This window comes from Spinacia oleracea, chromosome 3 (assembly GCF_020520425.1).
Source record: "Spinacia oleracea cultivar Varoflay chromosome 3, BTI_SOV_V1, whole genome shotgun sequence".
In the NCBI taxonomy this organism is placed as follows: domain Eukaryota; kingdom Viridiplantae; phylum Streptophyta; class Magnoliopsida; order Caryophyllales; family Amaranthaceae; genus Spinacia; species Spinacia oleracea.
The window spans coordinates 16,516,961-16,542,039 of record NC_079489.1 but is presented as its reverse complement, the minus strand read 5'-3'; the positions used below and the strand labels follow the sequence as shown (position 1 = coordinate 16,542,039).

Here is a 25,079-nt window from a genome sequence, read left to right as displayed (position 1 = left end):
ATTATCGGAAATGGAAATATTGCCGGAATCGGAAATATTGCCGGAAACGGAAATATTGTCAGAATCGGAAATATTATCGTAATCGAAAAATAATTCCGGAAACGGAAATATTAAATATTTGTTCGAAACGGAAATTAATTCCGGAATCGGAAATATTAAATATTGTTCGTATCGGAAATGAATTCCGGAATCGGGAATTTAATCGGAAGCGTATCGTACGAATTAGCATCGGACGAGGCCCGCTAGACGAAGGCCCAGCACGAAGCCAGGCCATCGCCCAGCGAGCCGCACGCACCAACGCACGCCTCGACCAGGCCCAGCGCAAGGCCAGGCCCAGCCAAGGGCGCGCGCGCAGCACAGCAGCGTGGGTTGTGCGCCTGTCGTGGGCCGAAAGGCTTGGGCGGGTGCACGGCTTGTGCAATGCTTGTGCGGGAAATCCTAATCCTATTAGGATTTGTGCAAAGATTAAAAACCTAATCCTATTAGATTTGTTTTGTTATTTAGAGTCCTAATAAAGTTCTAACTAGCAAATCCACATCCTAGTAGGATTACAATTCCTTTTCCATACTCCTATAAATAGGTGCCTAGGGTCACAATTTATGGGACGATTGAAGTATTCAAAGGGAAAGTTTTTGAAATAAAAATCAGCCATACACTTGCAAACACTAGCCGAAAATTCCTAAGCACCTTAAGGGCGATTCTAGTTGGTCTAACTTGAGGCGGATCCGGACGTACTGTGGACTATCTACGGAGGGACGACATTTGGAGTCCTAAAGAATTGTTCTTGTTCGGTTCGGGCGCAGCTAGGGAAGGCACGCTACAACATGTATGCATCCATTCTATGCTAAATGATTATGTGTAAATAATATCATTTCCTGACTTTATGGTTTTTCCGCATGATTTATGAATTGTCATATGTATCATAACCTAACAGTGGTATCACGAGCCTCTTATTATTTTCATAATCTAAATTGCATAAACATGGTTAAATATTACAAATTTGCAAGAATTAAAAGGGGTGATTAATTTTCGTAATTGTTAATTAATTGCAAATTGCGTTTATTTAATTATACGTACGCAGTTTTTCGGCAGTTTCTTCGTTACTCATCCAAATCGAGTGATTTTTGTGTCAATTCCGCATGTAAAAGGCATTCTAAAATTTTGACAAAATTAGTATTTTTCTGCCGAACCCAGAATTCTCAAATTCGAAGCCTAACTATGACTTTTCGAAGGTTTTAGTTTTTCGAATGCAAAATTTCGTAAATTTAAGATGTTAAATTAAATATTTACGATTCTTGTTGTTAAATCTTGAATTTTTGATTGACCTACTGTATATGTTTAACAAGTTTGAATGCCTAGCCTTGTTAATTATGCAATCTAATTCGTAATTATGATTAATTTGTTGAAAATTGGAATAATTTAGAATTAATTTGATTTTCATAATTAGTTATAATTTAATTAGATACCTATGATTAAAAACCACCATAAAAATTGTAAATTCACTAGTGGAAAAAATACCTGTTGAGGGGGGCATTTTGGGTTTATTGAGGCGAACAAGGCCCGCTGCGACAAACGTAGCTTCAACAGCTCAGTGATCTGTTGAGGCGGGCTTTGTTCGCCTCAACAGGTGATCTGTTGTGGGGGGCTTTCAAAAGCCCGCCTCAACAACCTCTACATAAACGCGAAAAATAAGGACCTGTTGAGGGGGGCATTTAAGAAGCCCGCCTCAACAGCCTCCTCTGTTGAGGCTCACTTCTTAAATGCCCCCCTCAACAGGTCCTTATTTTTGCGCCATAAATTCATATGTTGTTGAGGTGTACATTAAAAGCCCCCTTCAACAACATTAATTTTTTTTTTCCAAATTCTTTTAAAATATAAAATAGGCGGCAATAACCACAACTAGATATATACTCCATTGAGTATTGAAACCTGTACCCAATCAACACCAAAATAGCAAAGGTATGAATCTGCTTATCTTTGATAAATAAATCATTACATTAACTTCATTTATATTAACCCAACAGAGCAAAGCGTATATATAGTACGTATGTTTACAATTTTTAAACACCTAGCTAGTCTAACAAATTACAACTAATATTAACAACTAAAGACAAAAGGCTAGAGAGCTAATCTAACAAATGTCTCTAATCCAACCACTTAGGTCCCTTTAGATTATGCATTACAAACCTTAAGTAAGGTCGTGTTGACTTTCTTCCAATCGACTCGATCCCTAGCCTGCAAGTTGCATGGAAGGAAAATATATATGAGTACCAAAGTTTACACTCACGATATTGTCTTTACATTCCATTGAAGCATAAAATTAAAAGATATAGTTGCAGACTATAGAGATAATTAAGTACGTTGTTGACCTATAACGACCTGATGAGCCTTAAATGTGTATAAATAGATTTGAATGAGTTTTAGAAAGTTAAAACTATGCATATTAGTCATGTAATAAGAATCAAATGAATCCTTAGGTTCTTTAGTTCAAAGTTGGGAGCGGAAATGTCATTTTAGCTCTAAATATGACCTATAACGACCCAATGAGCCTTAAATGTGCATAAATAGATTCGAATGAGTTTTAGAAAGTTAAAATAATGCATATTAGTCATGTAATAAGAATCAAATGAATCCTTAGGTTGTTTAGTTCAAAGTTGGGAGCGGAAATACCATTTTAGCTCTAAATTGTGTTCTTTCACTTAGTTCTTAATGCTAAAATCAGAATAAGTGTCTATATTTTTAGATGCACGGATGTATGCTTGGATTTCATGGAAATTCCTGATAATCATCCATGTCTCAGGAACTAACACCGCCAGGTTAAATAAACATATTGTACAATTCTGGTAATGCATAGCATTCTATTTACCATTTCATGTTCTAGGAACCGAACCACAGAAATCAGAAATAAAAACAGGATGCTAATTATGCTATTATTCAAAATATGCTCATGCAAGAACAAACACCTGAAAACCCTTGTATTTGATGAGCTCTTTCAGCCTGTCAACCACATAAAGCTGCCCTTCATCATCGAAGTACCCAAGATCTCCTGTATGTACCCAGCCTTGATTATCAATAGTCGACTTGGTGGCTTGTGGATTATTAAAGTAACCTGCAAATGACACAATAATGAGTACTACGTTGGGAAACTATAACCAAAACAGAAAACAGAACAACATTGTGCTTCACCTTATCTCATCGCAACAATTATCTAAGGCCATTAATATTAATGCATTTGCAAATAAATGCGATTAAACTTGTAAAACTATTATTTGTCCACAACTTCACTTTTTCTTCTGTGTAAACGCTGGTTCTATCCATCTCAAAGCTTCATTTTTTGACCTAAAGTGTACACTACTGTATAACCAAATATTAGTTGCATGTACAGCTTTCCAAGAACAAGAGCTAGACTGTAAACATATTATTTTTCGGAAACTGCCTAGCTTCTAAACATAGTTTTATTTATAGCTTCCCGGCATAAATCACACAATTCTGTAAACCTACCATTTAAGGTTTCAGATCATAAACATGATAGTAACTTTCCTAGGATCAAAGCAGCTCAGAGTAAAATGCTTACTGATAATCTTCAGTCTACGCAAAGGAATATGATAAGGAAAATGTGTATAAAGTCCTTTTTCAATGGGAAAAACAGTAAAACTAATCATTACCTTTCATCATATTACGCGGACCCATATTTCACCCAGTTGCTTAGGATGTATCTACTTTAATTATCTGAGCTCAATACCTGCAACCAACATTCCAGTTGAGCCAGAATGTCGACCACCTAGTCTTGGGTGTTCTATAGAGATGACTCCACATGTTCCTGTCATACCGTACCCCTGAAAGGCACAATGTGAGTCGTATCAGAGAACAGTTTACCAAATAAACCCGCAAGCGCTAACCAAGACGCGAAAGTACATCCGTAAAGTAATACTAGTCGGTTCCATTAATAAGTAACAAGCTGCGGTAGATACTCTACTTCCAATTATCAAATCTTAAGAGTATTATCATCCACGAATTCATGATCATTCACCGTCATAAAAAGCCTAGACGTCTATAATTTCAATATTTCATCAACAGGACAACGTCAGGTGCTAAGTTGCTAACTGCGAAAGTTATACGGGGATTAAGTCAAATATCTATTCTACAAGGGAACACTTGACCTGTTAAAAAAATAAAAAAAACAAGGGAACACTTGACTACTTGAGATCCCTTGTGAAATTGAAAAAGATAATGTCTAAACAAAAATATTGAATCTTTTTATTTATCAAAGCAATCACATACTTCGTTGACCTTTGTTTTATAGAATTACACTATTCATGAAGAATCTTGACGTGTGCAACTAGTATGCATAGATTCAGAGTTGTTAATATTCTTGTAGGAAAAAGAATCATAAAATATAACAAAATCAAGTGAAGTCAAAGAATAACAAGAATTACTCTACTAAATAAACAATAAATAATGTATCATGGGAATATTCAAAGGAAATTTCCTCTTTTTCAGGCCATTAAAAGATAGAGAATTGTTAGAAACCATTTCATACTCATTAAGAATGTGACAGAAAACATCATAAACAATTCTTTAAAAATGATGAAAGAGAAATGTAGTTCAATATACCTGAACTATCATAGCCTGAGGCATAGTGTTAGAACACTCTGCATCATCTCCTTCCCCAAAGGCGCAGCCCCAAAACCAATCCGCTTCAAAGATGAAATATCATATTTCTTGACAGCACCATGCTTAGCCAATGCAAGCATAATTGGAGGAACAACCCACAATCTAGTAATCTTATACTTCTCAATAGCTTTTAACATCAACTCGAAATCAAACTTAGCCATACTAACAACTGTATATCCTTTCTGCAATTGAGCATACAAAATCAAAGCCAGTCCAAACACATGAAACATAGGAACCACACACAAGAACACATCATCGGTTTCGCCCTTGAATTCTTGATCACTTGTCATCATCAAAGACGCAGCAATGAAATTCTCATGAGTTAGTATAACACCTTTACTGATACCAGTTGTACCAGATGAATAGAACAATGCAGCAGTATCACTTTGTTTTATCAAAACCTTTTGAAATTCCACAGTAGACCCATTAACCAAATCATTGAAATATACAACTTTAGAACTCGAATTTAAAACCCCTTTTCCCTTAGACCCTAGAATCAAAGCAGACATATTAAGACCCTTAACTTGTCCCAAAGTTCCGGAACTGTGACAACTAATTTGGGCTTACAATCATCAACTTGTTTCTTAATCTCTGAAACTCTATATATTGGATTCACAGTAGTTGCAATTGCACCAACTGCAATAACACCCAGAAAAATTACAAGGTATTGGATAGAATTTGGGGCTAATAATACTAATTATTCGATCACTCAGTTAGAAAATACCTAACTTCTAATCAAGTTGAACCCTACAAAAATTTATCTGAACTAGAAAAACCACAAAAAATTAACCTAACTTCTATTTTGTAACTGAACTAGAAAAACCACAAATATCAAACCCTAATTTGTAAATTCATCAAATATTGGAACATTAGCCTAAATTCTCTGCATAATCAACTCATTATGCTCAACTAATTGAAGAGAAACTGAATTTTAAGAACAAGCAAAACAAGAATCAATTATAAACTAACCTTGACAGATATATTGCGTCACTGTGTGAAACAGAGTCAACCGAGATAGATAGAAAGACGACGGTCGGCGGCGACTGTTATGGAAGAGGAGTCGAGGAAGGTGGTGGTGGAGCCGCGCGGTGAGGAGCCGGCAGAAGCGTTGGAAGGTTCTTGCAATTGATTTGTTCGAATAGAGATTTGAAGAGATTTGTACGTGTTATTGGTGAGAGTAACTTAATTGTTTTAAATTTTGTTTTGTGAATATCTATTGAAGCGAACAAAACGAAGCCCCCTTCAACAGGATGCTACCTATTGAGGCGGGCAACATAAAGCCCCCTTCAACAGGGTCTATAGAAGCGAACATAACAAAAGCCCGCCCCAACCTGTTAGTTAAACTTTTGACCCGCGTTGACTAAGTGGTTATTGAGGCTCACTTATATACGCCCCCCTCAACAAGGGGGCTACAACAGGGGTTTTTTCCACTAGTGATTTATGTTAAATTTTAAATTTTTATGACCTAGACTTGAATCCATGTTAATCAGAAATCAATAAATTAATAAATTTTCGATTTTTCGCCCTAAAATTATGAAATTAATATGATTTATTAATTTGTCATTAATTTTGAAAATAAATTTTTTAATTTTTATGCGATTCCCTCATATAACTTGCACGCACAAAGCAATGGACGCTACGTGTTACCCTTAAGGGGTGTTGTATAGTGCGGGCATGCGACGACGAGCAAGGGAGCTCGTCGCCCATGCGGTACGAATACAGCGAGCAAGGGCATGGTACACGAGCACAAGGCAGCAGCCCTGCCTTGTGTCGTGGGTTGTGTGCGATGGGAGCATGGGCAAGGGCGAGAGCAAAGCACGAGCAGTCGCGTGTGGGCAGCAAGCGAGCTGCGCCACAGCGCGCACTGCCTCGCGCAAGCGTGCGACGAGCGCTGCGCCCAGCGATGGTGAGCAGCGTGCGCGTGCGACGAGCGATGCGCCCAGCGATGGTGAGCAGCGTGCTTGTTGCGACGAGCGCTGGCGCGCGCCTTGCGATGGAATTCAGCAGCAATGCGACGCAGCGCATGGGCTGCGCGCACATGGCCAGCGATGGCTGTGTGCGTGTGGCCCATGGCTGTGCGTTGCGTGGGGTTGTTGCGTTACGATTATGTCGTTTTAAAAATTTTAATTTGAAATTTTCATTTTTCGTAATTTTAATTAATTTTAAAATTAATAATTTAAATTGTTTTCTTGGATTTTAATTTTGAATATTATAATTATAATAAATTTTATTTATTCTAATTATTTTACTAAAATTAAAATCATGAATTAATTTAAATACGACTGAAAAATAAATTAAATAAGCGGATTCAATTATAAATTTATATGAGCTTTAAATTTTAATTAAATTTGTATTTTTCCGGTTAGACTAGAAATACATTTTTATGTTTAAAATTAGTAAAGCATATGAATTTATTGGTTTAAGTGGGAGCCCTTTTAGTCATAAACTCTTGATTAGGTCTACAAATCCTTAAGGTTAAAACAACTTGATTAGAATTAATAAGGACTGAATAATTTGTAGATTATTGGTGCCCTTGATTAATTGCTGCAAATGTTTATGTGATGCATAACATGTTTTACTAACCAGCTATGTGGGCCATTCATGATAATGAATGGATGAATGGTATATATTGTATATGTACTGTTTTGCAGGTTATGAAGTGACTAGTATGGCCCAAATAGGATAGAAAATATGGTCTGCGTACCATTAATTTGAATGTAATTGGTCTAAAGTACCAAAATTGTTTTTCAATTCAAATATGGTCTGCGTACCATCAAATAGTTGTAATTAGTTTTAATTATAGCTTATCCTATTTGAAGAAAATGGTGCCTCCCACGGAGATTTTCAAGACGGACTTTGAAGTCAAAGCTTCAAGATGAAGTCGGGCCATACTAGATCACATTTATCTTATGCATGTTTTAAGTTATTTATTGCTTTTAAATATGTCTTAAATACGCATGAGATCAAAGCTTGATTATGTTGCATGATTAAGGATTTTAGTTCACTTAAAATCTAACCAACATAGTAAGAGCCTTAAGTTCCAAACTTAAAAAAATTGAGTTAAAAGGTGCCATGCCAAAATATACACTTGCTTGGATATCCTTTACATCAATCTAGTAATAGTTTTCGCTCAGCGAGGTGTTACTTATTGGTCCTGAACGTCCATGAGTTGATTGAATCAATGTCTGGTCTAAAGGTTAGTTCTCCCAACAGGTGTTATAGGATGGAAGTCCAAGAAACACATGTTCAGCTCCTTCGCACCAAACAGAGGGTAGGCGTCCCACTGAGGTTCCATGTGGATCTTATGCGTTCATACTTTGATCGCCTAAGTCTACTAGGAACACCAATAAGCGAAAGGATGGCAATCTCTATCTTGCTCAATTCACTACACAGTGGGTTTGGTCGCTTCAAGCAACTATACCTAAGTGAACCAAGAGAAGAAACAGTTGCAGAATTTGTTCACCTTGTCAGAAAGGCTGAGATAATACTGGACTGTGAAGCCAAAGATTTACTCAAGGCTAGAGGGAGACCGTTCAAGAAAAGTGGAAAGTCCAAGGGCAATGCTAAATCAAAGCAGGACAAGTCCACATCAAGCTGTCTTTATTATGATGGAATAGGCCATTACAAAAGAGAATGTCCAAAGCTAAAGGAAGATCAGAAGAACGGAACAGTCGTTCCATCTTCAGGTATTTTCGTTATAGACTGTATACTTGCTAATTCAACTTCTTGGGTATTAGATACAGGTTGTGGCTCACACTTATGTTCCAATCCACAGGGACTAAGAAGAAGTAGAAAGTTAAGCAAGGGTGAAGTCGACCTACGAGTGGGAAATGGAGCACGGATTGCTGCATTAGCTGTAGGAACTTATTATTTGTCGTTGCCCTCCGGGCTAGTTTTGGAACTGGAAGAATGTTTCCATGTTCCAAGTCTTACTAAAAACATCATTTCAGTTTCTTGCTTAGATGCTAAGGGATTTTCCTTTTTAATAAAAGACAATAGTTGTTCGTTTTATTTTAAAGAGATATTTTATGGATCTGCTAGATTAGTCAATGGACTTTATTTATTAGATCACGACAAACAAGTTTATAACATAAATACCAAAAAGGCCAAAAAGGATGATTCAGATCTCACCTATCTGTGGCATTGTCGATTAGGCCATATAAACTTGAAACGCTTAGAAAGACTTCAAAAGGAAGGAATTCTAGAACCATTTGACTTAGAGGATTATGGTAAATGCGAATCATGTTTACTTGGCAAAATGACAAAGCAAACTTTCTCTAAAGTTGGAGAAAGAGCAACTTAACTATTGGGTTTAATCCATACAGATGTATGTGGATCAATGAGTACAAATGCTAGAGGTGGTTTCAGCTACTTTATCACTTTCACTGATGACTTCAGTAGATATGGTTATGTCTACCTAATGAAGCATAAGTCTGAATCCTTTGACAAATTCAAGGAATTTCAGAGTGAAGTAGAGAATCAATTAGGCAAGAAGATTAAGGCACTGCGGTCTGATAGAGGCGGTGAATATCTGAGCTATGAATTTGATGACCATCTGAAAGAATGTGGAATTCTATCAGAATTGACTCCTCCTGGAACACCACAATGGAACGGTGTATCAGAACGGAGGAACAGAACCTTGCTAGACATGGTCAGGTCAATGATGGGTCAGGCCGAACTTCCATTAGAATTTTGGGGACATGCACTAAATACAGCTGCACTCACTATAAATAGAGCTCCGTCTAAAGCTGTCGAAAAGACTCCATATGAGTTATGGTTTGGAAAGCCTCCAAATGTGTCTTTTCTTAAGATTTGGGGATGTGAAGTATACGTCAAACGATTAATTTCAGACAAACTTCATCCGAAATCTGACAAATGTATCCTTGTGGGCTATCCAAAGGAAACAAAGGGGTATTACTTCTACAATACATCTGAGAATAAGGTGTTTGTTGCTCGAGATGGTGTCTTTTTGGAGAAAGATCACATTTCCAAAATGACAAGTGGGAGAAAAGTAAGGAGAAAAGTAGACCTCGAAGAAATTCGAGTCGAACAACAAACTCTAGAGAATGCTCAAGATGACATTCAGGATGAAACTCAGAGATCTTTAGAAGTATCTGGTGAGAATCATGGTCAATCTAGAAATGTTACCCCGCGTAGATCGCAAAGATATAGATCTCAACCGGAAAGGTACTTAGGTATTTTGACGAACGAGAGCTATGACGTTCTATTACTTGAAAGTGATGAACCTGCGACTTACAAACAAGCTATGACGAGCCCTAGCTCCAAGCAATGGCAAGAAGCCATGCAATATGAATTAGACTCCATGTCTGAAAACCAAGTATGGGATTTGGCCGATTTGCCGGATGGCTACCAAGCCATTGGAAGCAAATGGGTTTTCAAACTGAAAAAGGACAAGGATAGGAAACTTGAAGTTTTCAAAGCTAGATTGGTTGCAAAAGGTTACAGGCAAGTCCACGGCGTGGATTACCATGAAACCTTTTCACCAGTTGCAATGCTAAAGTCTATTCGGATAATGTTAGCAATCGCTGCATATTACGATTACGAAATATGGCAGATGGATGTCAAAACTGCTTTCTTAAACGGAGTTTTAACAGAAACTGTGTTTATGACACAGCCTGAAGGTTTTGAGGATCCAAAGAATGCTAAAAAGGTATGCAAGCTAAAGAAATCAATCTATGGATTGAAGCAGGCATCAAGGAGCTGGAATATACGTTTTGATGAAGCAGTCAGTGACTTTGGTTTCATCAAAAACGCAGACGAATCTTGTGTATACAAGAAGGTCAGTGGGAGCAAAATTTCTTTCCTAGTATTATATGTCGACGACATATTACTTATCGGAAATGACATTCCTATGTTAAACTCTGTCAAGATTTGGCTTGGGAAATGTTTTTCGATGAAGGATCTAGGAGAAGCACAGTACATATTGGGCATCAAGATTTACAGAGATAGATCTAAAAAGATGATTGGACTTAGTCAAAGCACTTATATCAATAAGGTGCTTGATAGGTTCAAGATGGCAGACTCCAAGCGAGGCTACCTACCCATGTCTCATGGAATAACTCTAAGCAAGACTCAGTGCCCAAAAACACTTGATGAGCGTAGACGAATGAATGGGATTCCATATGCATCATTGATTGGTTCAATAATGTATGCTATGATATGTACACGCCCGGATGTTGCGTACGCACTCAGTGCTACGAGCAGATACCAGTCAGACCCAGGAGAGGCGCATTGGACTGCTGCCAAGAATATTCTGAAGTACCTGAAAAGGCACAAAGATGACTTCCTGGTCTATGGTGGAGATGATGAATTAATTGTTAAAGGCTATACGGACGCAAGTTTCCAACCGACAAAGATGATTTCAGATCACAGTCTGGGTTTGTCTTCTGCCTCAACGGAGGTGCAGTAAGCTGGAAAAGTGCTAAGCAAAGCACCATTGCGGATTCTACAACTGAAGCGGAGTACATTGCTGCACATGAAGCAGCAAAGGAAGCTATATGGCTAAGGAAGTTCATAGGCGAACTTGGTGTAGTGCCCTCCATTAAAGGACCAATAGCCCTGTATTGTGATAATAACGGAGATATTGCACAGGCAAAGGAGCCTAGACACCACCAGAGAGTCAAGCATGTACTTCGTAGATTTCACCTTCTACGAGAGTTCGTTGAAAGAAAAGAAGTCGAGATAAGCAAGATTGGAACTGATGACAACATATCAGATCCATTGACTAAACCTCTGCCGCAGGCGAAGCACAACTCGCACACTGCAGCTATGGGAATCAAGCATATTGGAGAATGGCTTTGATATCCTTGTTTAATGTTTTAAAGTTTTAGAGTTTAAATCTTTGTAAAACATTATTGGTTAATCATTCACAATAAATGAATAGAATTCATTTTTCCATTTAATTTGTGGTTTATTAAATGATCAGTCCCTTCAATTTGACGATATATTCAAGATAGACTGTCAGGACCAGTCCTGTGACTAAGAAATGTCTATCAAGTGAACTTGAATGTCAAAGGTTGAAAATGGTCCCTAGTCGGAGTTTTCTATAAAATTGGACGTATAGAAAACGTTAGACGACTAGAATGCAAGATGACTAGTAGTTCTGTTTCTTGAACTATGTGGACATGGCAATGTCATAATCATTTGCATAGATACTTACTTTGGGAAGACTAGTATCGGACAGACCTATGAAACTTTACTGTAAGAGATGAAAATCTGTCATAAGTAAATTTCATTAAAATTATTAGACACTAAATCCTCAATACCTGAGTGATTTGAGATTACTTGTTTGAGAACTGGTTGCTTTGACGTTGACCAACCGTCGCACCGTAAAAGGAGGTTATAAAGGCAAGGCTCAGGTAATCACCTATCAAACGAAGTCTAATCTCAAGATCACAAGATTAGGATTGTCCTCCCATAAATCGGGATGAGATGCTTAAAAGTTGTACAAGGCCACTCGGAGAGCTAGAAACTGTGAAATGCATGGCCGTGCTCGGATGAATCATAGGTTATGATTATCTGTTTATTTGATCAGTTGAACTCTGAAACCGAGAAACACCTCTGGACATAATAAGGATGACAACTCTTACCTTATGTTCAAGAGCAAGCATCGAGCGACAAAGGAATTAGGAAATGCACACTTGTCCCTAAGGACAAGTGGGAGACTGAAGGAAATAATGCCCTTGGTCCAAGTATGCATTCTATGTTAAGTCTAATAAATGCGGTTCAGTATTAATTAACAAGTTAATAATTCAGTGAGATCAAGTGAGCTGAATGCCTAGCTAGAGGCCGCTTCAGTTCAAGTGGAATTAATGATATTAATCCACAGCTTACTATTGACTGAACCCGTAGGGTCACACAAATAGTAAGTAAACGGATCAAGTATTTAATGGCATTAAATACTCTATCTATGGATATTCGGAATCGACGGATCTTGGTTTCAGTGGGAGTTGAGATCGTCACAAGCAAGAAATCAATACTCCGGAAACGATAATGTTGCCGGAAACGGAAATATGGATCGTATCGGAAATATAAATATTATCCAAGTCGTAGGTGTTGCCGGAAACGGAAACATGGTACGTATCGGAAAATATTATCGGAAATGGAAATATTGCCGGAATCGGAAATATTGCCGGAAACGGAAATATTGTCAGAATCGGAAATATTATCGGAATCGGAAAATAATTTCGGAAACGGAAATATTAAATATTTGTTCGAAACGGAAATTAATTCCGGAATCGGAAATATTAAATATTGTTCGTATCGGAAATGAATTCCGGAATCGGGAATTTAATCGGAAGCGTATCGTACGAATTAGCATCGGACGAGGCCCGGTAGACGAAGGCCCAGTACGAAGCCAGGCCATCGCCCAGCGAGCCGCACGCACCAACGCACGCCTCGACCAGGCCCAGCGCAAGGCCAGGCCCAGCCAAGGGCGCGCGCGCGCAGCACAGCAGCGTGGGTTGTGCGCCTGTCGTGGGCCGAAAGGCTTGCGCGGGTGCACGGCTTGTGCAATGCTTGTGCGGGAAATCCTAATCCTATTAGGATTTGTGCAAAGATTAAAAACCTAATCCTATTAGATTTGTTTTGTTATTTAGAGTCCTAATAAAGTTCTAACTAGCAAATCCACATCCTAGTAGGATTACAATTTCTTTTCCATACTCCTATAAATAGGTGCCTAGGGTCACAATTTATGGGACGATTGAAGTATTCAAAGGGTAAGTTTTTGAAATAAAAATCAGCCATACACTTGCAAACACTAGCCGAAAATTCCTAAGCACCTTAAGGGCGATTCTAGTTGGTCTAACTTGAGGCGGATCCGGACGTACTGTGGACTATCTACGGAGGGACGACATTTGGAGTCCTAAAGACTTGTTCTTGTTCGGTTCGGGCGCAGCTAGGGAAGGCACGCTACAACATGTATGCATCCATTCTATGCTAAATGATTATGTGTAAATAATATCCTTTCCTGGCTTTATGGTTTTTCCGCATGATTTATGAATGGTCATATGTATCATAACCTAACAGCTCGGGGGGATTCCCGAGAAAACCCTCTCCGACGCTCAAGTAAGTTCTTGTAGAGAGAGAAAGTAGCGAGAGAGTCAGTTTCGGAATAATTGTGTACCTGAACAATGATTAGGTGGGTCATATTTATAGTAATACCGGAGGGCATCATTAGTAAATATGAGCAATTGTAGGGGTATGAAATTATGGGCCTACTGGATGCTGAGATTCGGGCCCGAGATTCTGGTCTGAGCCCATTAAAGGGTTTGTGTTTGGAGATATTTGAGTAATTTCCCTTAATAGGGGCATTTTGTTAATTTCCTTGAATGTGGGTCCCATTGGGGGCCCGAACAATTATCAATAACTTAGAATGTCGAAAATATATTATTGCAGCATACAAAGTACTTGTAAGACTTCAATCTTTTTTTGGGTTATTGTATGATTTCTTATACGAAGCAGGTTCTAATATGGAATGATGAATTTAACGGCGACACAATTTTTACAAGAACTAAAATTTTATCAGAGAAAAGGATATTTTGATATTTACCACCTTTTAAGTTTCGCGTTTTTGTAGTTACCACCTTATAAAATGTTATTTCATATTTACCACCTTAATCTTATGAAATATTTTAAATTCACCACCTCTTAGCGGTTTTCATCAAATTTTCGGCCCATGTGAACCTTGTTTAACTAACTTCTTCAATTGAAAACCTACTAAAAGATGAGAAAAGTTAAAGAAGTTGATTAAGTGGAGTTCACATAGATGAAAAATCTGAGGAAACTTTTCGTCGAAAACACAACATTAGCGCCAAGTCAACCTACCTTGACACAGACTACTACTTCAAGGTACGCTTTTTTAACCTAATTTTAATTGTTTTGTATGTGCTTTCTTGCTTATTGCTCTAATATCATGGACAGTGATACCTATTCTTATTCTTATGAAGTATACTTCAGATTACCAATGAAATATTGAGTTACTCCCTTTTATTAATCAAAATTTATTATTCTGTCCTAAAATTAGTTGTCGTGTTGATTAATGTAACAACTAAATTGGGACGATTGTTTGAGAAACAATTGGTATATTATTGCCCATTGGAATGAAGTCTTAAAGCTTTTGTTTTGATGAGGGTTTCTAAACCTCAAGTGACTTGTGTCCACATGGACACAAATGATCCAAATACAATCATCTTGAGTACCAACACATAATATGTCTGTACCAAAATGCAAAATTGCTTAGAAATACCACCAATATAAGTCATATGCGTTATTATTGGTATTCACATAATTTGTATTGGTACTAACGTATTCTGTATTGGTACTCACTTGTGTCCAATATGGACACAAGTCACTTGTGACAAAGACTTCCTCTTGTTTTGATATTCGTGAAAGTCACAAGTTGGATTGTTAGCATTGATCACACAAGCCCTAAAAAAATTAGGATTCAATAATATTGATTATTTGTGGTACTTGGTTCTCTTTATTTCCTTTTGTTTGTCTCATTTAAGATCTTCAATTTGAAGAGAGATACTCTCTCCGTTCTTGATCTCGAACTGTAGTTTTGTATACACTTTAGAGTTTAGATTGGATACTTGCTTTAACCTTAAGCATAACTCATTCATCGATCAGGACACTATAATTTAGCTATCTGCAATTGATCGATTTTGGACATAGACAATTATTTTTTCTTAGTCTACTATTGTTTTGCAATCATCTTTGTACTTTTCTATTCTTTAAATCTCCGTAAACATAGGCTATTGAAGGAAGTTGATTCCGTGAGGTTTCTCATTAATTACAAAGGTATTTTACCAGATATTGTACAAGGCTAATTAGGGAATTAAATAATTACAACATATAATTATAATAAATACAATATCTATCACACCCTCGCAGTCGAAGCGGTAGGTTGTCGTACGCTGAGACTGTCTCGAAAATCATCAAATATCTATCAGCTATTCAAGTTAATGTCGTATAACACCAATCTATACCTAGTATTTAAAAAGGATAACCATTGATTATTATATGATAAGTGTCATCTCCATTTATTATTATATGACAAGTATCACTTCCATCTTTCATCTATAATTTTTTTTTTATATATTATTATTATACAGAATACATTTTTTCAACTTTCAAATTTCACCTCAATATAAATCACATATTGGCACTAAAACCACAAACTCTCAATAAAATTAGCACTTTAAAAGACTACTTAACAACCACTATATAAGTCGTTTTATCATTAAATTAGCACTCTCGAGAAAGGACCTTTTTTTCTTATCATTAAATGGACACGTGGCCTTCTCCGGTTGCCACGTGTCAAAGTCGTTGCCAGAATCTTGGGTCAACTTTAAGAAACCGGTAAAAGATCCCCGTCAACAAGATTTTTTATGTTTTAGGTCCCCACTTCACCACTTTCGTCATAAAAGGTCATTTCTCGCAAAAAAGTGTTTATAAAAGGTCCTTTTTAGGAAAAAAAAATCCTAAATTTATTATTATTATTATTAGGAGTACATTTTTTTCAACTTTCAAATTTCACCTCATTATAAATCACATATTGGCACTAAAATCGCAAACTCTCAATAACATTAGCACTTTAAAAAGACTGCTTCACAACCACTGTATAAGTGCCCGTTCAATCAAAAGCTAGTTTAATGTAGTATAACACCAATTTCTAATCATCTGGTTGAACTTGTACTTATTTATCATACAGGATTGGAAACTTGAGTCTGACTTTACAGTTGAGCAATGGTGAAGAAAGTGCAATTGAAATGGTCGGGTATCGAAGAACTACCATCTCCAATTATGTCGGATATTTTGTCAAGACTCCCAACAAAAGCATGCTTGATTTGTAAGCTTGTTTGCAAAGATTGGAATTCTATCATCAAAGATCCACATTTTCCTGATTCGCGTCTTTCTCGTGGTTGCTATTCAACCCTAATGCTTCGGGGTAATTTCCATAATCGTAGGCAAAGTTTTCTTCTACTTGACATAGACAAGCGCCCAAATGTTGATGAGATGGGTAATCTTAATGTTAGCCCCGATGTAATGATTAGGTTCCTGTTACGGAGTATACGGAGTATTATTAGTGTTAATATTGTAAAGCGATAAATATGTTAAGTATGTTAAGTTACTGATTTAGCCTTACTAGGTTAATTACATTGTACTATATATATGATTGGAGATTAATGAGAACGAGAAGATTTGAGCGCTATTTGTCATGGTATCATGAGCAAGGTTAAACCCTAATTAATTTCCGCAAAATTGAGAATAGCGCCGGTGAGTTTGTGAGACAAGATACGTGAGTTTTTTTTTCTTAATTCTTCGTCAAAACAGCAGACCTTGTTCTTAATAATGGGCAAGGATGGAGATGAGGTTGACCTGGATTACTATCTTGCTTCAAGTGACGGACCTGGTGTGATAATTACACCGGTCAAATTGCGTGGTAATGCTAACTACGATGAATGGGCAAAGGCCGTACGTCGGAGTATGATCTCGAAATTCAAGTTCGGTTTTCTTGATGGCTCAATCAAGGAACCTACGACTGATACAACAAAATTGAAACATTTGATTGCTGTGAATTCAATGTTAGTGTCGTGGATTACAAATACAATAGATGAGAATTTGCGATCTACGGTGGAGGATTTCGATATTGCGAGTGAGTTATGGGATCATCTGCGCAAACAGTATTGCGTGGTCAGCGGCACACGAGTGTGTCATCTGAAGATGGCCTTGAGTGATTGCAAGCAGTCAGTGAACGAGTCCGTTACTGATTTCTTTGGACGTTTGTCTGCGGTCTGGAAGGCATATGTGCAATATGCTAAGGTTCCTCGGTGTACTTGTGCGGGATGTTCTTGCAATATTGCACGTCAGGTGGGTGAGATAAGAGATGAAGAGCATTTACATTACTTCTTGATTGGCTTGGAGGAACATTACGAGGCCATACGTGCTCAATTATTGGCACAATCTCCGTTGCCGTCTGTGGATGAGGCATATCAAACCGTCATCAATACATAAAATATGCGAGTGAAGGGGAGTAAAAGCAAGGAGTCTGTCATGGCATTTAAGGTGGAGGCCAAGTCTGGTACGAAGTACGGAGAGGCGGGTGAGAAGTTTTGCCACCATTGTAACCGAGAAGGCCATACCGTGGAGATGTGTTACCAGTTGATTGGATTCCCTGATTGGTGGGATGAGAAAAAACGGGGTGGTAGAGGTCCGGGCAGAGGAGGTAAGAGCACGAATGGTGGGAGAGGAAGTAGAGGGGGGCGTGGACATAATGGTGCAGCAGCTATCAATCGTGCTAATGCTGTGAGCACCACATGTAGTAGTGGTACGACCCATAATACTGGAGCAGCGGTTACTCAAGGGATTGTAGGTGTGTCCGAAAATCAGGTGCAACAGATCATTGACATCCTCAATAAGCCTCAATCGAAGTTGCAAGGTAACGTGGATAATCGGTGGATTATTGATACAGGTGCATCGACTCATGTGACAGGAAACTTGTCAAGTTTGAGAAACATCAAGACGTCCGGAAATTGTCCGGTTGTGCTACCGGACGGACAATCAGCAAATTCAAACCAATATGGTTCTGTCACATTGGAGGGTGGATTGGTGCTTGATAATGTTTTATTCGTGCCCAGATTAAATTGCAATTTAATTTCTGTAACTCAATTAAGTGACGAATTAAATTGTTCAGCTCAATTCACTAACAAAATATGTGTTTTACAGGACCGCTCGACGAGGACGGTGATTGGCGTGGGTGATCGACAGGAAGGACTATATTTTTTCTGTGGTGTTCCGAGGGTACGAGTGCTTGCTGTAGACTGTGTGGTTGATTTGTGGCATCAGCGTATGGGACATCCGTCGGAGAAAGTACTGAAGTTACTCCCTCCTGTGAGTAATACTACTAGGAAGAATAATAATATTTGTGATGTATGCCCTCGTGCAAAACAATGTCGAGAAAGTTTTCCGATTAGTGAAACGCATGCTAGTAGAATGTTTGATTTAATTCATATTGATTTGTGGGGACCCTACAAGACACCATCGTCTTGTGGAGCGAAATATTTTTTAACAATTGTTGACGATTTTTGAATGTTGGGAGGGCGTTACGTTTTCAAGGGAATTTGCCTAAAAAGTTTTGGGGAGAATGTGTCCTGGCAGCTTGTTATTTAATAAATCGTACTCCCACACCGCTTCTTGATAATAAGACTCCTTATGAAATGTTGTTCGGCAAACCTCCGTCGTATGTTCCTATTCGTGTATTTGGTTGTTTATGTTATGCATATAATCAACGTAGTAAGGGTGACAAGTTTGAGTCGAGAGGTCGGAAATGTGTGTTCTTGGGTTATCCTTTTGGGCAAAAGGGTTGGCAACTGCATGATCTAGAGACACATGAATATTTTGTTTCCCGTGATGTGAAATTTCATGAAAAAGTGTTCCCGTATGCTGAAACGTTCAATGAGTCATTGATGGGGAAGTCTCACAACAATGGAAATGAGAATTTAGGTGCAGGGATGGATGAGGTTGATCATTGGACGTTGGATGTGAGTGATGGGTCTGTGTTGGGATCTTTGAGTGAGGGTGTGGGGAGTGAGCTGGGCAGTGCGCTGCGAGATGAGGGAGCGCAGGCGAGTGAGAGTGTGCAGCGTGGGCCAGGCGATGGGGCACAGGATGAGGCGCTGCAGGGAGCGCATGAGGCACAGGAGGCGCTGCAGCAGGCGCTAGACGAGGCGCAGAGTGATGCGCTGCAGGGCAGTGTGTTGCTGAGTAGTGAGGCGATGCAGGGAAGTGCGCTGCTGGGCAGCGAGATGAGGGGAGAGCAGGCGAGTGGTGATGCGAGTACTGCTCCTGCTACTGCAGTGCCAGCACAAGGGAATGCTGCTGCGACTGCCTTGCACGGGCAGCGTGAGGATGAGGGCGTGGATACGGGTCAGGAGTTGGGAAGGGGAAACGTGAGTGATTTCAGTCGACGAAGCTGCGAGAGTACGTGATGCATACGATACGGAAAAAATACAGTTCTTCTGATAATTCATCTACGGCTTCACCTTCCTCAGGTACTCCTTATCCTATCACATATTTTGTTAATTATGAACGTTTTTCACCCAAACACAGAAATTTTATTGCAGCTTTGCAGGCAGAAAAGACACCTAAAACATTTAAACAGGCTATGCAACATGAAGGGTGGAGACAAGCAATGGCTGCTGAGATTGATGCTCTTGAGGAGCAAGGCACTTGGACATTAGAAAGTCTGCCAGCGGGAAAGAAAGCACTTGGAAGCAAATGGGTGTATACTGAGAAACGAGACGAAGATGGAAATCTGTTGCGTCTGAAAGCGAGGTTGGTTTGTTTGGGTAATCATCAGGAGGAGGGGTTGGATTATAATGAAACTTTTGCCCCTGTGGCAAAAATGGCAACTGTTCGTACTTTCTTGGCAGTTGCAGCTGTTAAAAATTGGGTGGTTCACCAGATGGATGTCCATAATGCATTCTTGCATGGAGACTTAGAGGAAGAGATTTATATGAAAATTCCCCCCGGTTTTCAAAAGAATAACTGTGATAAAGTGTGCAGGATGAGAAAGTCATTGTACGGATTAAAGCAGGCTCCCCGTTGTTGGTTTGCGAAATTGTCTACGGCCTTGATGTCTTATGGATTTCGACAATCACAATCAGATTACTCTTTGTTTACTCTCTCCAAAGGTACGTTCCAACTAAGTGTACTTATTTACGTCGACGATATGATTATTGATGGAAATAATACATTTGCATTGGAAAGTTTTAAAGCATATTTGAGTGAATGTTTTAAAATGAAGGATCTGGGTGCTTTGAAATACTTTCTTGGACTTGAGGTGGCTCGTAGTAGTCTTGGGTTTTATGTTTGTCAGAGAAAGTATGCTTTGGATATTATTTCGGAGTCTGGATTGTTAGGAGCGAAGCCTGCTAATTTTCCGATGGAGCAGAATCATAAACTTGCTTTGGCAGATGGGAAGGAGTTGGTGGACGGAGAAAAATATAGACGTCTGGTGGGACGTCTGATTTATTTGGCTGTTACAAGGCCTGATCTGGCGTATTCTGTTCATATTTTGTCACAGTTTATGCAAGCGCCGAAAGAGGAACATTGGGAGGCAGCTTTGCGGGTTGTACGGTACTTAAAGAAGTGTCCGGGTCAAGGGATACTTCTTCGTTCTGATAGTGTGTTGCAGTTGGAAGGGTGGTGTGATTCAGATTGGGCGAGTTGTCCACTAACTCGTCGTTCGTTGACTGGTTGGTTTGTGTTGCTTGGATTATCTCCAGTTTCCTGGAAAACCAAGAAACAGCATACGGTTTCTCGTTCGTCTGCAGAGGCAGAATATCGTTCGATGGCGGCATTGACGTGTGAGTTAAAGTGGTTGAAGCAACTACTTAGTGATCTGGGAGTATCGCACAAGAAAGGTATGGACTTATTTTGTGATAGTCAATCTGCATTACATATTGCACAGAATCCTGTTTTTCATGAGAGAACGAAACACGTTGAGGCAGATTGTCATTTTATTCGTGATGCAATTAAGGACGGGATTATTTGTCCGTCGTACGTCTCAACAAAGGTACAGTTGGCGGATATTTTTACCAAAGCGTTGGGGAAGGCGCAGTTTGAGTTTTTCCTTGACAAGATGGGCATTCGAGATCTTCATGCTCCACCTTGAGGGGGATGTTACGGAGTATACGGAGTATTATTAGTGTTAATATTGTAAAGCGATAAATATGTTAAGTATGTTAAGTTACTGATTTAGCCTTACTAGGTTAATTACATTGTACTATATATATGATTGGAGATTAATGTGAACGAGAAGATTTGAGCGCTATTTGTCAGTTCCAGACCAAATTAAGAGTGAAGAATAATTCGTTATCGGTTGTTAACGAATGTAATGGATTAATCTTGTTTCAGTCTAGCGGGGATCAAGGTCCATATGTCATCTGCAACCTACTAACAGGCCAACATGTGATGATCAAGAAAAGACGTAGACCAGGTTATCGTTCATCGAGTTCTGGGTTGGGGTTCTGTCCTGTTTCGAAGAAATTCAAAATACTAAGAATCCTCCGACTAAAGGAAGTTTACATGGCTGAAATACAAACTATAGGTACTAGGAAATTCTGAGTTCTACGTACTCACATGCAATTCCAAGTTTTCAAAGCTACAAAAGTAAAACTACTCCACCAAGTCAAGATTCCAAGTCTTAGCATGTACAGTACGTAGTACTTACTACCTCCATTTCAGAAAGTTCTTTACGCATTGGAAAATGTATACAAAGTATGAAAACTTTGACCGTAAATTTCCACTATCATATACATCAAAATGTTACATGTAAGATCTTGTTAGATTGGTCTCGTTATTTATTTTGAGAACATTAACTTTTTATAATTTTTTCCATATGAAATTGATATATTAACGGTCAAACATTGCACCAGAATCCGTGTAAATAGTAAGTGTAAAGATATTTTGGAAACGGATGAAGTATATAACAAGATGTTTATGACAAGTCCATCTATATTGGCAATTTTGTCGAAAGCTACTCTATAAAGTTGTATTTTTTTAAAAGAAACTAACTTATAACAAAATGTTAACTATCTTATGAAAAATTTAGGTTATAATATACTACCTTTTTTTTATGAACGTTGACTCAAAATTCCGGGGTTGACTTTACCATATGCATATTTTGTGCCATTTAATTACCCCTTTTTTCCGGTTAAATACCACGTGAGATACACCTAGTAAAGTCAATCCCGGAATCTTGAATCAATGTTCATAATCCTACGAAACGTACTATCTTACACCACAATTTTTTTTTATCAGATAGTTAATTACAATAATTTTTTAATAAGTTAATTTCTCACAAAAACTCAATTTTATAAAGTAGTTTTTCACAAAAACTCAATTTTATAAAGTAGTTTTTGATAAATTTACCATCTTTATTTACTTGGGTGTTTGAGTTTGAACTTTTTTTATTAGAACAGTACACTACCTTAGTTAATTATGTACTTTCGTTACACCAATTCTTAAATAAACCTAATCCACACTAAATTTATTGTGGACTATGCCGAAAAAAGGTCAACAACATGTTCCAAATTTATTTTGGCATGTTTATTAGGAATATTATGAAAATGTATATCAAATTGGTGTTGTCGTATTGTTGATACATGTTGTGCATGAATAATGTGATTTTAAGTCACAATTCACTTTAAAAAACATAGGGTTACTATGATACAAAAAATGGTTACTAAGAATTTTGGTGTATGATTTATTATAGTCACTATATGAACCATAAAGGTCCATGTGTATGTAAAGAAGGATGATGAAAAAATTTATTAATTATGGTCCACACTAATATTATTGTAGTGTGGACTATACCTGGTTATTGGACAGGGTAGTCCAATGGATATAGGGTTAAGGTCAAGTTAATAGGGCTTTTATTGGGCAGGGCTCTTATTGGACAGGGCCTTTATTGGACAGGGTCATTATAGGGTCAAACTTATACTACAATTAGTTTGAAAATAAAAATAGTAATGATACAAAAAATTACATGCATAGCTTCGTATTTACTTGTACTTGCACATGGCTCTTTTGTTTTTCATTTTTCATTGCTCGTTTATTGACCCGCCCAATAATGACCGCTATTGAACCGCGACCCGCTTTTGACCCGCCCATTATCGACCCTCTAAAAATGACCCTTTCAATACCCGACCCTCTTTTGACCCGCACCGACCCTGACCCGCCCCGCCCGATAACCAGGCCTAGTGTGGACCAGGTCCACGTAAGAAGAACCCCTTTTGTTATTGTTCCTTCAAATTTCAAATAGGGAACGTTTGCTAGTATAGGACACCATTTTGTATTACATACTTCCTTCTGATATACTCCTAGGAGGCACTCGAGAAAGTCTTAACCTATAATTGGTAGAGAATTGAAATGATATACTCACAATAAAATAATATTACCTATTGTCTGTTGGGTCAGTGGTGATTGGAGCTGAAATTGGTAGGGAGGACCCGTTTCGATCCCCCGTAACAACAATTGAGAGGAGACTGAAACCTATCCACCCAGAGATCGCCCCGAATCTGGATTAGCCCTAAGGGTGAACCGGGTGCTAACACCAAAAAAATAAGTTAAACAATAAAATAATATTTACTGTGTTTTCTGTAATAGTGTAATTGTTACATTTTCATTTAGTATAAAATAACATTGTTTGGTAGAAGAGGGTAGTTGCATTTTCTCATTTGGTATTAAACAACATAGTTTGGTAACGTGGTTGCATTTTTATTTGGTAACAAACAACATACGTAGTAGTTTGGTACTCACAGGTCAAAGGTAAATGTTCTTTTAGTGGGTTAGACTCAATTTATTATATAAAGTTACCATTTATCCCTTAATATAGGATTTACATGCTCTGGCGATGTGATTATAGTCTCAAAAACCCTCGAGGTACTCGGCTCAATAATCTGCTACTGCACGTTCAGGGCGTGGTGTACGAGCAGTTTCACAGAAAGGCTGTCATGAGAGTGGTCTCCAACTATGTGATTATTGTCTCCAACTATGTCTCTGGCCAAATGCAATGCCCTTCAATGGTGCTTGAAGCAAGTGGCCAATGAGGATGTTGTTGGGGAGGGAGTTGCCAATCATGTTGCTGCAGAGGGTGTCAATCACGCTGCTGATGCTGACGAGGGTGTCAATCACGTTGCTGATGCTGAGGAAGATGCCAATCACGTTGTTGCTACTGACGTGGATGGAAATCATTCCCCCGTTCCCCCTGTTGAGGACTGAGTACTACACTTCCTCATTTTGTCCAGCATGCTCATAGCCAACCTGCATTTCATTAGACAATCAGTTGCAACACTATCTCTAATGGCTATGTGTATGCCTTTTGCAAGCTAGCTTTCCAAAGACTTGTTATTGTAATATATCAACTCTAGCTTTATGATTTTGGTTTTTCTAGAGGAACATGGCAGAGTTGATTAGGAGCTCATGTTCCTAGGAAATACCCAAGTATCTTTTGCCTTTGTCACTCCAAACTAATGGTTGCCGCCATGTAATATTTGGTTATTTCCCTGCAACTTTAGGTTTGTAATATATGAACTCTAGCTTTATGATTATGGTTCCTACTCGGTATGAAACTTGCTCAAGTTGTATGACATTCTACCCAAATTGTATCATGGCCCGATTTTCTGCGATTTTTTTCACAACATTCGTTTTTATCCATTGGGGGACCGTGCGCGCTAGCGCACGGGCCAACAACTAGTTAGGGTAAAAGTGTCTTCCAACTGGAGAAAAGGGAAGGAGGGTGAGGGCTAAATCGTAAATGCATCGCTTATAAGGACAAGGACGTCAAATTACTGTTCTTTAAGAGAATTCTAATTTTT

General features: G+C 38.4%; 1 pseudogene; it reads right to left on the bottom strand.

Annotated features, from left to right (window-relative positions):
- Positions 1-2,718: 2,718 nt before the first annotated feature.
- On the bottom strand, positions 2,719-16,492 carry LOC130469516 (probable CoA ligase CCL7; annotated as a pseudogene).
- Positions 16,493-25,079: the final 8,587 nt, after the last annotated feature.